Below are 17,758 nucleotides of genomic sequence, written 5' to 3' on the forward strand. Positions count from 1 at the left end.
ATAAAAAATGAATTATTAATTACTTTGAGTAGCTTTAGAAAACAATTATTATTATTATCTTAAGCAAATCTTTAAATTATTAATGGGTTAACTGTAAGTTATCATACCATATATGGTAAAAAAAAAAAAAAAAAAAACTGTAAATGGTTGGACATGGTATTATGTGTAATTTTACTGTAAAATACTTTCAAAGTTATTCATTAAAACTAAAACATTATATAATTTATGGTGAAAAACAATGAAAGAACATTCCAGATCACACTCCTGTCACTCCTTTTGTGACAGAGCACAACTGATTATATATTACTTAAAAAGTTTTGTTTCTTATTTTTGGTGTCAATAATATACAGGTCCTTCTCAAAAAAAAAAAAAAGAAAAAATAGCATATTGTGATATAGTTCATCATTTTCCATAATGTAATGATAAAAATTAAACTTTCATATATTTTAGATTCATTGCACACCAACTGAAATATTTCAGGTGTTTTATTGTTTTAATACTGATGATTTTGGCATACAGCTCATGAAAACCATAAATTCCTATCTCTGACCCTGCCCTTGATAAAACACAGTGGACCAACACCAGCAGCTGACATGGCACCCCAGACCATCACTGACTGTGGGTACTTGACACTGGACTTCAGGCATTTTGGCATTTCCTTCTCCCCAGTCTTCCTCCAGGCTCTGGCACCTTGATTTCCGAATGACATGCAAAATTAGCTTTCATCCGAAAAAAGTACTTTGGACCACTGAGCAACAGTCCAGTGCTGCTTCTCTGTAGCCCATTTCCTGCACACGCCTGAGCACAGTGGCTCTGGATGTTTCTACTCCAGACTCAGTCCACTGCTTCCGCAGGTCCCCCAAGGTCTGGAATCGGTCCTTCTCCACAATCTTCCTCAGGGTCCGGTCACCTCTTCTCATTGTGCAGCGTTTTTTGCTACACTTTTTCCTTCCCACAGACTTCCCAATGAGGTGCCTTGATACAGCACTCTGGGAACAGCCTATTCATTCCGAAATTTCTTTCTGTGTCTTACCCTCTCGCTTGAGGGTGTCAATGATGACCTTCTGGACAGCAGTCAGGTCGGCAGTCTTACCCATGACTGCGGTTTTGAGTAATGAACCAGGCTGGGAGTTTTTAAAAGCCTCAGGAATCTTTTGCAGGTGTTTCACGAGTTCACACTTACATATAATTAGCTGAAGTATTATAGTGCACATTTGGCGTGCTGTCCGGGGAAGGGGCTCCGAGCTCGGGAATGGGCCGAACCTAGAGTACCCCCCCGTATATGTAAAAGTGTAAAATGAACTCTAGTGGAGGAGATGGGGATGGAGGGGGGATGCTGACAAACCATCAATGGAGACAGGTAGGCTAATTCAGCTGTATTTATACCCCAAGGTTGATTATATTAAGTGGCTCCACCTGTGTTAATTAGGCTAAGTATCTGACGTGCTCCTCCCGAACCTTGTTATGAAACTGCATTTAGAGTTAATTGGTTGATTCAGATGATTAGGTTAATAGCTCGTTTAGAGAACCTTTTCATGATATGCAAATTTTTTGAGATAGGAATTTTGGGTTTTCATGAGCTGTATGAAAAAAATCATCAGTATTAAAACAATAAAAGACCTGAAATATTTCAGTTGGTGTGCAATGAATCTAAAATATATGAACATTTAATTTTTATCATTACATTATGGAAATTACTGAACTATATCAAAATATGCTAATTTTTTTAGAAGGACCTGTATATTTGGGTGTTTTGTGTTACAATACAAAAAAAATAAAAGAAATAAATAAATTATATATATATATATATATATATATATATATATATACATACATATATATATATATATATTCCATGTGTTCTTCTTGTCTGAATAACTATGTGCACCATCTATAATAAAACACAATCAATACTCATATATAGTTTGTACATACGACTACTGGTGATGTTTTATGAACGTGCCACTTACGATTCATCATGTGGCTTCTATTAAACCTCCTGTGTTATCATGGTGGTCATCTGTACATTTGATAGTAATTTTGGTATATTAAAATTACATTACTTTATTATATACTGCAAAACATACAGGCACCAATATGCCATAATACCACAAGATATTTTTAGAGTGCAATTTAAAATGCATAGACTGGTAAATGAGCATGAACAATTTAATATCAATGATAGTGATTTAAATAATAATAATAATAATAATAATAATAATAATAATAATAATAATAATAATAATAATAATAATAATAGGGATTGATAATAGTGCCACAGGTTACTTTGGAAATGTAATGTGTTACAGATTACAAGTTTCCCTATTTAAAATGTAATAAATAGTGTAACTATTTCCATTTCTTCATTAAAGTAATGTGACCAATTATATTCAGTTACTTTTCTAAATCTCTAACGACTGTTTTTAACTGTTAATCATTTAAAGCAGGCAGGGCTAACTTTACAGAAGTACTCAACACTGATTACTGTCAAACTTTCAATACCCTTTATCACTTGAATTATGATTATAATCATTTAATTGGAAAGCACAGCCAACACAAAATCAGACTTTAGCACCTCTTTAAATACAGTTTTATAATCATAACATATAATTTAACAGTTATGATAGTGTTTTTGAAATCAAATCCTTTCAAAGCTATGACAGAAAACACTTGGGAAAAACATAATCTAAAAAAATAAAGCATACAGTATACTGTAGATAAACCCTACGAAATAAAACAGTTATTGAATAAACTGTCCTATTCTGTTTCCCAAACTCCTGAAACATTGGTATACAGTATCTGTATGTGCGTGGGAAAAAAAATCAGATGTAATCCTCTTTGTAATCATTAACTTTTTTCATAAGTACAGATACAGATTTTCTTCAGATTAAAGTTACATTTATTTTGTTATTAAATTATGTAATTCCATTACATATAACTAGTTTCTCCCCAACACTGACTATATCACACATGGCATGCCTAACTCTGACATGTTCAGCTATCTCTCCAAGAAAACAGTCCATTCAAGACAGTTGGTTTTCTACGAATTTTTCCATCTTTCTGGGTCCAACATAAATCATACAAAACAAGGAAATGTGGGAGATGGTGTATTGGATGATTGAAGCTTCCCTGTAGTGCAGGCTGGTCACAGCTCAGCCTGATCCCTGTAGCACATAAGAGCACTGAACCGCAAATCCTATCCACTGGTGAACCAGTGTATGTGTGTGTGTGTGTGTGTGTTTGTGTGCAGGTTGACCGCTGTGTGCCATTGAACTCTCCGGGGAACCACAGGAGGAACAGAGAGCCAAGACAGTTGAATTCCCTTTGTTTTGCCTTGAGGCTACGGCTGTAATGAATGCTGACAAAACTCATAAATTCCTCATACTGGGGTGCCACATATTTCCTCTAGCCCAATGGTATCAGTGCAGTGGCAGTGGCAGATTTAAAAGGCATTAAGCAATTTATCAGGCCTCCACGATGTGCAGGCATGCATCAAAAAAACACAAAGCACTCTGGACAGTTTCAAATCACGGCTTCAGTTCATCCTTGCTTACAGAGTTCTCTATCAAAAGTATCGCTACATAGAAAGAACAGTTCACCAAGTCCAGGGACCTCTCCGTTGAGATACTCGGGCGAAAAGAGTGATTAAATGTGATTCTGCGGTGCATATAATCAGGTTTTTCAGAAAAACTAGGAATTGCATCACCAAGGTCATGGGTTCGATTCCCAGGGAATTGAAACTGAAAAATGTAAGCTTTGAATACACTTACAATGTCCTTTGGATAAAAGTGTCTGCTGAATGCATAACTGCATAAATTTAAAACTCAAATAAGATCACTTGTAGATGGCTTAATCTTAGGTATGGTCTCGATATGAAAGGACTCTTTATCAAACAGGCACTGTAAAGGACTTAATTCAATGCTTCCTCATTTTGGAAATGAGTTTTCAATAAATAGCATACAAAAAAAAAAAGTGTAATATCTAGTGAAAGCTTTGCCATCACATTAATAAATAAATAATATATTAATAAATATAATACATTCATTAAAATAGAGAACTGTTTTTTGATTCAGTAAGAATTTCACAATATTACAGTTTTTACTATATATATATATATTTTGATGAAAGTTTTTGATCCACTTCAAATGTTGACTACTGTATATATATATATATATATATATATATATATATATATATATATATATATATATATATATATATATATATATATATATATATATATATATATATATTATCATTTTGAATAAAGATGTATGGTTGGGATTACTCTCTTCACAATGTAATTCTTTTGTTTTATTTAGGCTATAAATTCTGTTTTGTTTTTCTGACTTGAATTTATGCCATGTTGTAATAATGATCTGACCTTCCAATATGCACTTGAAAGTAGCACTAAATTTAACACAAACAGATCTCTTTCTGTTCAAGCTCCAAATAGAACATAAGCATGCTGCAGTTTTAATGGAACAAAAGAGACTGTAGTCCCAGTATAGGCTCTCATTTTACAAAATAAATTGGATTTAATACAATTAAATTATGGTCACAAAAGAAATTACAAATCGTTGCATTAGCTCATTTTAATCAAGTAAAGTGAACAAGCAGAGAAAAAATAATGTCTTAAGTGTAATGTAATTAAGATGTCATATAACACCTTGTTTTTGTCAAATTTGAAAGCAGCATCACATCATTTGCAGAGAAGCCAATTCCCAAATGCACTGCCACAAGCTCTGTTTAAAAGAATCCACCTAAAACGTTTAAGTTAAATGATATGCTAATATAAGAAAAGAGTTGTATTTAAGCTGTATTGCACACAGCAAGATTATTACTGTTCTATGTTCTAGAATAATTAACATCAAACACAATGCATGCCATTTCCTGTAAATCACACTGATGCAAAAAAAATATACATATATATATATTTTTTGCAGAACATATAAATGTGTGCATGTGTGTTCTAAGAAGGCATTTTCTTCAATCATGATGAGAGTCTTAATGATAAGCTACACCACATATTCATTGCCCGAGTGTAACGCAACCATTCCACTAGCCCCCCACCCCACCTGCAGTGTTGTATTAAAGTGCAGCACTCTTTCAGATACAGTGAGTCATTCTCTGATGGAATAAAATAAACCACCGTGGCTGATCGTGATGCATGCCCTCACGTCTTTATGATCCTGTCAGCTTCTCTTTCAAAATTGACTCAATGTAATATCTGTTATATATTTTCAGAAATCTGTCAACATCAAAGGCATCGTGGTATTTATTGCCTTTATTTGTGTTTTCTTGCTATTCAGGGCTGTTATATTTTAGCATAGCCCAGGCAGTTATACTTGTTGAAATCGAAACAGTTGTCCAATGATAGATATGAAACAGCACTGTTTTATAACAAAATACATAATACATTTTATTTACCGCTTTGCTAATTAGCTTTTGTTTAATTTATACGATGCCTCTAAATGGGTTTGGCCTGTAGGGGTATTTTTATGGATGTGCAAAGAATGATCTATTGAATGCTGGTGCTGCAGTCTTCTCTCTGCTGAAAAGGCAAGCGCAAGATATACGCAAAATATCTTACTGTGAGTATTGATTTAACTGCGTTCTGTTAATATAAAAATAAATAAAAAATCTCAAAAGTACATACTGAAGGATAACTGACAAGCTTCAAAAAATACTTTTAGGTTTTAAGAATATAAGCTAGATCACTGCTTCTTAGTTGTGTTTCAGTCTGTTCTGATAGGGCTGCAGACGGCAGTAACAAAACAATTCTAAACTCAAGCAGATAAATAAATGAGTTTAACTTTTAAAAGGGAAAATGCTTCCTATGTCTGTTGTTGTTGACATCAAAGGCTGCACGCAAAATCCTCATCCTCAAAAACCACGAGCGAAACTATAATGTAAATTAAATAATGTTCCAGTGACATTGATAAATGAAGTCATATTATGATATATGAAGGGAAAATGCTTCCAATATATTTTGGAAGTTGGTGACATCAATGGCTGGGGCGGCCAATCAACTCTAAGCAAAATCCCCATCGTCAAAAGCTTTGAACTAAATTACAAAACTCAAATGAATAATGAGCCAGTGACATGTGAAGTCACAATAATTTGCATTTGTGAAAAAGTTGCAATTGCGATTATGACACCAGGCGCCACTTCTGTCTGCTAAAAACAGGAAACCAAGGGCCTGTCTAAATACACACACTTGTGGTCTTGGTGACTTGAGAGTGCATGCATGCAACAGGAAGAGTGTCCCAGATCAAGATTGTCCCAGATCTTAATAATGCCAAAGCATAGTGACTTGAATACACACTAAATGCAGCGCGGTATTCGAGACTATTTGTATGCCATCATGCATCATGTACTGGAAATAAATTGTGTTACCTTTGCCGAGATCTTGGAAGATGTTGAGGAAACATTCAATGCTAAAGTTAACAATTTGATACTGCATATAATTCTTTAGTAAAATGTAAGTGTTGCACATGTTATTGGCGCAAAAATTAGTTAGTGTATTAGTACAATATTTGCAACTGCATTTTAACACTTAAACAGAAGCACCTAAACACTTAGGACTGGGACTTTACAAAGTACAAAGTATTGAAAAGCTATATATAGAGCTCTATAAACAGCATTTTACAACACTATGGCTGGAATACACTACTTTCAATTCAATTTAATTGAAGTCTATTTGTATAGCACTTTTCAGGATACAAATCGCTGCCAAGCAGCTTTACAGAAAATTGTACATTTCTACATTATATTTAGGAGTAGGTTATTAGTGGTGATTAAGGCAGAAATGTACAGTAAAAATCATGCAGTTAGTTACTGTAACGATATTAACTTCGTAATCATCGGGAAGAAGGAGGCGGGAACCGGCGCACAATCAAAAATCATTTTAATAATCAAAAATAAATACAAAACGGCGCACCAGCCCCTTGCGGACGACTGGTGCGCGCAAATAAAAACCAAAACATAAAATATTGTCCAGGCCTGGTCCTCTCTCGTCCTTCACGGTCGTCACTCCAGTTTTATATCCTTCCATCTCCTACGTGGGACTCAAGACCGGCGGTGGGGCGCAGGTGTAGCTCATCTCCAATCACTACACCTGGCCTCACTCCTCGTTCCCACGCCTCTCGGCCCCGCCCCACTCGCCACAGTTACAATTTACATTTAATCAAAAAGACGGTGAACCCTATTACCTGCATTGTTTACGTCATCATACATCTTACACTTACTGACTTTGTAAATAGTCACAGTGGAAAAACTGGCCATCATACACTAAATGACTGAGGATCACACTACCAGACATTAAAAACGTTCTGATCACAACAAACTCATGCAGAAACGTGCACCTTGTTGCAAGGAGACACGAGACAAATAAAAACAATATGTGTTCTAAAAATCGCCTTAAAATAACAAGTATTTGATATCCTCTGACTGGATGGAATCATAGTTTGAAGCTACAAAAATGGTCTGTGACCATTATAAACTACTGAAATGTAATTCATACTTCTGCTCTTCACAGCCATTTCAACATTTTGGCCTGAAACAGAAAATAATGTAAGTAGACAAGTGATCAAGTCCAAAGACTGCAAGTGTGGGTATTTGGACAGGCCTTGAGGCTACAATTCGCATGAGCCCCTCAAAAATGGACAACTTTGATGAGTCTCAATTTTTGCTGTGACATTCGGATGGTAGGGTCAGAATTTGGTGTAAACAACATGACGCAAGAACCCATCCTGCCTGGTATCAACAGTTCAGGCTTGTGGTGCTGGTATAGTGGTGTGAGGCATGTTTCTTTGGCACACTCAGTACCAGCTGGGCATTGTTTAAACCCCACAGCGTATGTATTATTATTGACCATGTCCATCCCTTTATGACCACAGTGTATCCATCTTGAGAACGTTACTTCCACCAGGAAACCATGTCAACAAACTCAAATCATCTCAAACTGGGTTCTCAAACATGACAATGAGTTGACTATACTCAAATGGCTTCCACAGTCACCAGATCTTTAAGATGTTGTGGAATGAGAGATTTGCACCATGGATGTGCAGCAGACGTGATGCTATCATGTCAATATGAACCCCAATCTTTGAGGAATATTTGTTGAATCCATGCAGTTCTGAATGTAAAAGGAGGCCCAACATGGTACTAGCAAGGTGTCCCTAATAAAGTGGCTGGGAAGTGCATTTAGTTTTGTTGTCTTTTGTATGATGAGCAATTTTGGTTCTGTGTTGGGTTGCCACTTGGTGTCCACGTCAAAAACAAATCCAGTTATACATGTCTAAATCAGATGACCTGAACAACCTTCTTGATTGAAATCAATGTCCATAAGTGACATCTGCAATCAGTGTAAGGGTCGGTGATTACAAACAAACATTTTTGACTTCTTGTTTCTGGTACTTCTTTTATGCTGGACTGGTAAGTGTATTAATTATTCAGTTGATATTTTGAACTGTGATATATACTGGGTGGACTGAAGTGTTTTATTTGAGAGGATTTTTTAAACTTTGCTAAGTAACAATGCACACTGATTGGAGGGCTTTCGAGGTAATCATAAACAGGGCATTTCAGAATCAGGCGGAGGAAGAAGAGGGTTCACCGAGAACACTTAGAGTGTCCCTGATGCACATATAACCATAGATGCATCTTCAGTATGTGTAAGTTTCATAAAATGACATACACGAGAGAGTGCCATGGCAATATTGCTATAAAATCTTTCAAGCAAATTATTTTCTCCCGGTGCATTGCCAAATCCGAACTCTAAGTTTCTGTTTCGGAGTTCATTAACTAATTTTAGGAGTGAAGTATAGAGTATTCAAATTCAAATTAAAGAGGGAGATTGTAAGGAAGGTTAGGTATTTTTAATTGGATTAATTTGCATAAGAAAATTAGTTTTATGTATCTTCAAACATCATAATCCATAATTACTTTACCATTCTTTCCTATGCCATATGTAACCTTCTATTTGCATAATATTAATTAGAGAAATGTTCTGTCACAAAGGGTCAGTTTAAATGAACATTGTTGAGCTTCTTGTCATTTGAATAGCAGGATAATTACCTATTGCTCGCTGGTCAATGACTATTTTAAGAAAGAAAAAAAAAATCAATATTAGACCTACAATACGTCCTGAAGACTAGACCTGCAGATAAAGGTTCTGGCATTATGACGCTCTGCACTGTTTTTAAGCCAGTAGTTAGCAGTGACAGTGATGTGTAAATATACTTTAGAGCAACGATACTGCATTCTGAGTATATGGAAAGTGAAGGCAGTGAATGTCCTGGCTTGTCAGTATAGGAGATTGTTCCTGAAAGAATTCAAGTACAAACCAGTGTCAAAAAAAAAAAAAAAAAAAAAAAACCTCTATTTGATTCGAGTGAAGATTCAACTCCAAAACGAGGCTGCAATAACAAATGTTTTGTGGGACAGGGAACAATGGTTCTGAGGAACTGAAAGTGCACTTTACAGTCCGCTCAACAGATTTGGTCAAAGGCAGTAGATAACATTCAGAAAGTGGAGCCATCACTCCAATGTCCATCAAAAGGTGTGTCTACCCTCAAAGAGAGCGAACCCGGGTTTGAAGAATGCATTCCCTAGACAGCAATGCAGCCTGCTATGGTTAGAGTTTTTTATTTTTTTCTTAATTCTCTTTTCTAAAATCTGCACTTTGTTATATTTTCTTGTAGAAAATATGCATCCTAAAAGAAGAGTTTCTTACAAAGAAGTGAGTTTTATGATGGTTTTCATTGTAAAAAAAAAAAAAAATGCCAATGTTGTAAGAAGATTTATCTTATTTCAAGATATATTCTCAGAAAATTGTAAACAATTAAACAAACAGTAAACAACTATTAATGTATTAATATATATTCACAGACATAATGTCTGTGAACAAGTATTGATTTCACCTCTTTTAACTTTTGAAGTGAAATTCCTCTTGACGTTAAGATATCTTATTGGATAATTTAAACAAAACTGATTAATCTGACATAAATATTCAGATAAAGACAAAACACTAGATGCATTTACTTCAGAGAATATATATATATATATATATATATATATATATATATATATATATATATATATATATATATATATATATATATATATATATATATATCCCATTGGCAATTGTTTTTTTGTTTTTTTTTGTTCTATGCATACTTCTAAAAAGAATAACGGAAATAAATTGCCAATGTGCCACATAAGAATAATAGATTTTCACTAAAGTCTTCTTTTTTTTAATGTAATTTTCAAGTACATTTGTACTGATTTACAGATGTTCAGACAGTTTTATAAAAAAAAAAATTCTGTTTCTAAAAAAAAAAAATTCCTTGATTTTGTTTTTTGATGGCACCAGTGTGTAGCACATCAACATATAGGGTCAGTGCTTGGGGTGTCCTGAGCTCAAGTCTGATTTGTGGACCTTTCAACTCCACAACCTCGCTTCCTGTTTGAAATACTTAAATACATTTTAAAAAGAAAAGATTCTTTTGTACAACAGGAGCAAATAGCCTAAAGCTACGTGAACACTGACTGGCTGATTAACTTGCCAATGTGATAACGTTCGCCTATTAAGTTGACTAATGGCCTGACCAATCAAAAACAAACTTAAAATAATCTGTGATTTTAAGTATAAAAGTTTAGTTGGCTTATACTACAAAACAAATCACTTTCCATTTCCATTACTAATTCCAGGACATTTCATAAAACATGTAAAATTCTCAAATTAAATGCTATTTTTTAACAATCAAATCAAATTAGCAAGGTTCACCTCTCTGGGGCAGTTCAATGCTGTGTGGCTCATTACACTGTGCTGACTGTGTCTGGCCCAGAGATAAACATTAGCTTCATGGCTCACAAAGCAGAACTGCAGTCCTCTGGCAATTTGGATGTAACAAGTTCCTCTTCATACCCTCGAGACCATTTTAACTGGGTTTTTCTACACCGACCTGCCAATCATATACTGCAGAGGGAACTGTGGATAGGTCTACTATTAATCTATTTGCAGCAGAATCTATCCAATAATCAGGGAGAAATGTGCGAGTCGTTCATGGACTGCACTTTTATAAGAGGTTTGAAAGGAAGATATTAGGATGGTATACCGGGGTGAGAGCATTCAGTCTTCCAAACAGTATGATTTATAAAAGAAACTGTTTTTCAGTTACACACACACACACACACACACATATATATTCTCCAAAGAAATTTGATAGTGCAGCTGGGTCCTACCCAATAGAGACTCAATGTCAAACCCCCAACAAAACATTCAAACCTTACACGGCATTAACAATTAAAGAGAGTCAAGCCTTATAAATGTCATATTAAAACCCACACCACAGATACTATTTTCTATTTGGCATTATTCTGCAAGGCCATATCTAGTGTGGTATTAAAAATTCATGAGATGAGGCTTTTGACAAAGATTTAAAGAAAATGTTGCCCAGACAAAGATCACATGGCGTAACAATGCACTGCAACATCTCAAGCCTGGAGCTCTTCAGACATTAATTGGAAAGGATTATTCGATGTGGCACATTTAAAGGATACACTCCAGTAATCAGTGGGGAGCACTCAACACATCAATGTGAATGCCTCATTAGAGGTGAAGATTTCTTATATTGAAGGTTATCTCATTGTGTTTAGTTGTTTGTTCTGTGTTTATGTAGTAGCTAATAATTAAAGGAACATATTTTTATTTTAGCATCCTTTAGTCAGCCTGAAGTAATTCCAAACTTGTCTGACTTACTTTCTCGAGTGGAACACAAATAGAGATATTTAGCAGAATGTAAAAGCTGCTCTTTTCTACACATAAAAAGATATGTGGGTTTTTAATGACATATCGGTGAATAAATGCTAAAAGACGACAAATGGGTCAATGACATATGAGCATCCACAAAATGATATATATTTTTCAAATATTCTAAATTCATAAATATCATTAGTGTTTTGAGGAGTCGACTCGCAAACGCATGACATTTTACTAACCTAACCTGAAATAACCTTATGTCATCATAAAAAATGTATACAATATTTTTCCTTAAGATAAATATTAAAGCATGGTGCAAACTGCTTTATGTTGTCTTTTCAATAATTTCATTCTTTTTAATTATAATTCTTCTATTATACTGTAATAAAAAAAATGAAGTCATTAAAAATGTACTCACCCTCAGGCTATCCAAGATGTAGATGAGCTTAAAGAAATAGTTCACCAAAAATGAAAATTGGCTGAACATTTACTTACCCTCAGGCCATCCAAGACGTAGATGAGTTTGTTTGTTCATCAGACCAATTCATCACTTGCTCACCAATGGGTTCTCTACAGTGAATGGGTGCCGTCAGAATGAGAGTGCAAAATCCAGTCCAATTAATTGATGGACTGGAGTCATGTGGATTACTTGTGGATTGGCGGACTTGTGGATGTGATGTTTGGACTCTCATTCTGACAGCACCCATTCACTGCAAATTTGCTCTGATGAACATACAAACTCATAAACCTCTTGGATAGCCTGAAAGTGAGTGCATTTACAGCAGTATTAGTGTTCAAAATGCCATAATTACTCGTGGTTTAAAATAACATGCAAAATATTAAGTCACAATAAAATATTAAGTCACCGTTGGAGCAAAGTGTGCTTAATTTAACATAGAGTCTTCCCTGTGGATTATTCATAATGCAGTATTGAACCAGAGGGCTTTAATAACAAAGTGACCTTAATTATTCTAATCCTCTAATAACAATTTGTGCATTTCCCTAATTTGGATCAGGTGGTAGAATGTTAAAGCTTCACAAATATTGTCCTCAGCATATTATGTTATATTTTTAGCACTGAAGCAAGGTGGCAAAGATCAGCTAAATCAATTGCGGCGATTCTCATAACCGCTCAGAATCCCACAGAAACTACTGTTGAGTTTCTCCGAAGGTCATTTACGCTAACAGAAAGAAAACATGCCTGCAAATGTTGAAAGAAATGTTTAAAATGGTTCTTATTCAGCGCTCAAGGCAATCATAACATGTCGGACAAAGGCTAAGCACGCACAGTGGGCTTTATCATGCTTCTGCATCACTCTGCAAGTCAAATGCTCTGGATTATTTTAAAAGAAACAAGCGAAGACAGGTAGATAGGAAGAGTTTTCCTTTCATCTCCACCAGGATACTAGTGGTTTTAAAATTCACTAGGGGAATCTCAGCCCCGCTGTCATTTTCAATTTGGCACAGTGTTGAGCATTAGGGGACTGCATGACAGATCAGCAAATGTTCGAATAGGCCGTGTGATGCTGCCATACTTAATGCGCCCAAGCACAGAATTTAATTTTCTCTTGGTAATGATCAAATTTGTCACATTATGTAATTATCTGAGAGCTGTCAAACTTTATGAAATGGGCAACCATGACATTTTGTGAGAAATTGCATAATTAGACCGCAATGTACAAGGCTTGCTCTGAGCAAACAGGTTTCTAAGGCATTTGAATGGGTTTGATATTTGGATGGGTGGGCGCACAGTGTTCAGAAGTGAATTTCAATTCAGGTGGAATTTAATTATGCAGTAACACAGCTGACTTCTGTCATTACTTCATAAGCTTTGCACTCAGATATTTGTAGCTGGAGCTAGCATTTATATGACATGCTAGCTATAAGTAACAAAACATTTTTTTTTTAAATAACATTTTAATTTTTAATTAAGAAATTAGGGATATTGAGACAAATGTAACAATTGAATTTCTACTCCAAGTGTTGTTAAAATATAAACATTTAAACAGAGGATCAGATGTAATAACTTGTTTTCATTATGATTTATCAGCACATACATTACATAACATATATATATATATATATATATATATATATATATATATATATATATATATATATATATATATATATATATATATATATATATATATATATATATATAATGAATATGTTATATTGTGCATATATTTAGCAAAACAATCCTTTGTAGGGTTAATTTCTCCAGCTAACTATTGAGTATACATTCATAGACTATATTAGGTAAAAGTAACGTTACATCAAAGCAATATCACACAGGCAAGAGTTGTTCTTCGGGCTGAGGGGTAAGTCTTTGGCAGGCAACAATCTATCCGGAACTGTCCCAAGTGTATTTTGCCATCTGGGTCTGAATATCTATTACAGTGTCTTTTCACAGCCTTCCTGATGTCCAGAACAGCAGCACGTTTAGGTGCTGTTGCTTTTATACTACAATTATTATACAAACAAGTAATTAATATTGAGCAACTTACATTTTACATACAACACAGCCAGTTACTTTGTCTATTTTATCGCAAACTATTTGAAAATACACTTGAAGACATGATTTAGTAACTCGCTTTTGCTACCTAATAAGTAATTCAGCCATGAAACTCTATAGGCGCTCTAATTGGTTCATTCAAAATTACATTCCCAGCCAATCAGGTTCTAATTATAATTACAGTGTGCCTATAAACCGGACACATTCCATGCTCAGCATATCTGCGTGCAATGTGTATCCTCCTACTAGCCCACCACCTCCCCAGCACCACCTGCCTAGATCTGCTACAGGGGAGATCTTCTTCTTTTTCTAGCAGCAGCAGCAGCATGTTTCCTTTTATTTATGATCTGTGCAATTAGCAGCAGCAACATAACAGATCTAGTCCATCAAGACCAGACCCATGCTTTCCATATTGTATCAATAATGCTTTTACAATCCTTTCCAAGAGTTGTCATGACTGAACTGGCCAATGTAACCCGCAAAAAAAACAACAACAACCTCCCACTACTGACTGCTTGTCTGGAACGAGAATGTTATCATACATTGTCTTCTCAGCAAACAAAAAAATAATTCCAAAATAAATCAAAACACATAGGTGTCACAAAGCAATGCAGATACCGACAACCGGACTGAATCACCACAGATTTAAATCTCTCGCCAATGCCTTTTGTAATTGCTTGACTTCAAATCCACGTCTGGCTTTTATTTTCGTTACTGATGAAAGACAGCAACCTCACTAAAACAAACTGTGATTGGAGGTAAAATGTTCTTTTTACTTTCAGAACATATGCAAAATTCAATGAATAACGTAATTCTTGATAATTGATGAAGTAGATTCTTTAGGGACAGAGAAGTGAAATGCACCGACGATTCACTGCAGATTGTTTTTGCCAACAAAACAAGATTTGTAAATGTTTAAAGGTTTTATGAAACATATATTGAGTTTCGCCAATCACTGCTAACAACCACAAAAGTAATGTAAAAAAATACACAAGAAAAAAATAAATATTGTAACTAATAGCACTGGAAAAGAGCCACGTGATTCATCTCACAGTTCTGTTCTCTTCTTTTTCACTTTTTCACTTTTTGAATCTGACAGCTTCTCAGCTTCCAAGGCCTCATGGGAAAGCAATGTGTCCTCCTGGGGTTGCACATTTCAAAATCTCTTCAGATGCAGTACGTCACCCAGGTAATGTTCACCTACCGCTCTTTGCTAGAAGCCTAGAGAAAGTTTACTCTGACAGGGGGGTTGTCTGGTGGATGCCGTGAACAGGAGTTATACTGTACAAACGCCGAGACGTCCCTGTGCACTCTTTATACTCAGTTTGATCATCCCTGCATTCAAACAACATGCCCAAACCAATTATGATAGATTATGGCAAGTGCAAAAGTTCTTATTGTTGATTGAGTATTCAGCAGCTGACCACCTTTTCCACCAGATAAAAGCTGGGACGGACATAAATAATTCCCTTTGATATTACCACCTTCTCTGTCTGTAGATTGTGGTTTCATATGTCTCAGTTTCAATAGCTGTATTGTTTGATGAGCTGTCCCTGTTGGCACACGTGCATTATCTCTATAAAATAACTTCCTACTGATTCTCATTAGTATTTGTCTCCTCACTTGATGACATTACAATGAACTATAATGGTTGTACAGTGCTAATTCACACTGCTCACTGTTGTACTTATGGCCAGATGGTTTTACAGCATAGAATAAAAAGTTCTTTAGCTGTCAATATTATTTGCTTTTCTTATATATATTTTCAATTGTAATGCAATTGTTATTTAAATAGTGGCTTGTCCCTGGTCATTGCGTCGCCTGCCAATGATGTCATACACCCCCAATTTCTGGTGTTGTTTTTTAGACAAAGACGCTTTAATATGTTATGTGTTTTATTAGACAGGTGATGAACGCACAGAGTAGCATTATAACCGACCTTTCAGATGTATCTCGTATGATAAAACAGCACTGCTTTACGCCATATTCATAAGACCGGATGAAGTAGAAGCGGTGGACTGTGGCACAATAAAAGCTCCGCTGCTCTCGAGCCATGTGCCATGCTCTTTCAGTGGCCGCATTTCACTTTGACGGCTTTCAGTCCCACCTTGCTTCATAATACAATGTTAATAAATCTTTAATAAGATACATTAGCTCATCCATTAACATGATTTCTGCCCGAGTCCCGTCTGATTGCATCGAGATAAAGACAACAACTCCCATGATTCCACACTCAGTCACTGTGATAGCAAACTACTGCCTTTACTGACATATTGTGCCTTTAACGTAAAACATTAATATATATATATATATATATATATATATATATATATATATATATATATATATATATATATATATATATATATATATATATATATATATATTCATTTTTTTCAAATGAAAAGGTTATATAAGTGTGCTTTTCAGCACCACATATCTCTGTAGGTGAAACAATAATTAATAAATACATTACATAATATTGTTTAATAGTGTTATGGCTATGGTTGTTTCTTTAGTGATAAAGTATCTTTTTGTATGACCTATTAAATTAATGAAATGATACATCAAATATTATATTGTCATATATTATATCCCTATAAGTGTTCTGCAGATTTAAAGGAATAGTTTACTATTGAATTTTACAAAACAAAAACATTTTCTGGAAAAATTCTCACTCTCAAGTCATTGAAGAAGTAGAAGAGTTTATTCATCCATCATCTTCCGCTTATCTGGGGCCGGGTCGCGGGGGCAACAGTCTAAGCAGAGACGCCCAGACTTCCCTCTCCCTAGCCACTTCTTCCAGCTCTTCCAGGGGGACCCCGATGCGTTCCCAGGTCCAGCCGGGAGACATAGTTCCTCCAGCGTGTCCTAGGTCTTCCCCGGGTCCTCCTCCCGGTGTGACGTGCCTGGAACACCTCCCTGGGAAGGCATCCAGGGGGCATCCGAAATAGATGCCCGTGCCACCTCAGCTGGTTCCTCTCGATGTGGAGGAGCAACGACTCTACTCTGAGCTCCTCCCGAGTGACCGAGCTTCTCACTCTATCTCTAAGGGAGCGCCCAGCCACCCGACGGAGAAAGCTCATTTCGGCCGCCTGTATCCGGGATCTTGTCCTTTCGGTCATAACCCACAGCTCATGACCATAGGTGAGAGTAGGAACGTAGATTGACCGGTAAATGCCTTACAGCTCAGCTCCTTCTTCACAACGACAGACCAGTACAGCGACCGCATTACTGCAGAAGCTGCACTGATCCGTCTGTCAATCTCACGTTCCATCCTTCCCTCACTCGTGAACAAGACCCCAAGATACCTGAACTCCTCCACTTGAGGCAGGAACTCTCCACCAACCTGAAGTGGGCAATCCACCCTTTTCCGACTGAGAACCATGGCCTCGGACTTGGAGGTGCTAATTCTCATCCCAGCCGCTTCACACTCGGCTGCAAACCGTCCCAGTGCACGCTGAAGGTCC

Source organism: Carassius auratus, chromosome 15 (assembly GCF_003368295.1).
Source record: "Carassius auratus strain Wakin chromosome 15, ASM336829v1, whole genome shotgun sequence".
In the NCBI taxonomy this organism is placed as follows: domain Eukaryota; kingdom Metazoa; phylum Chordata; class Actinopteri; order Cypriniformes; family Cyprinidae; genus Carassius; species Carassius auratus.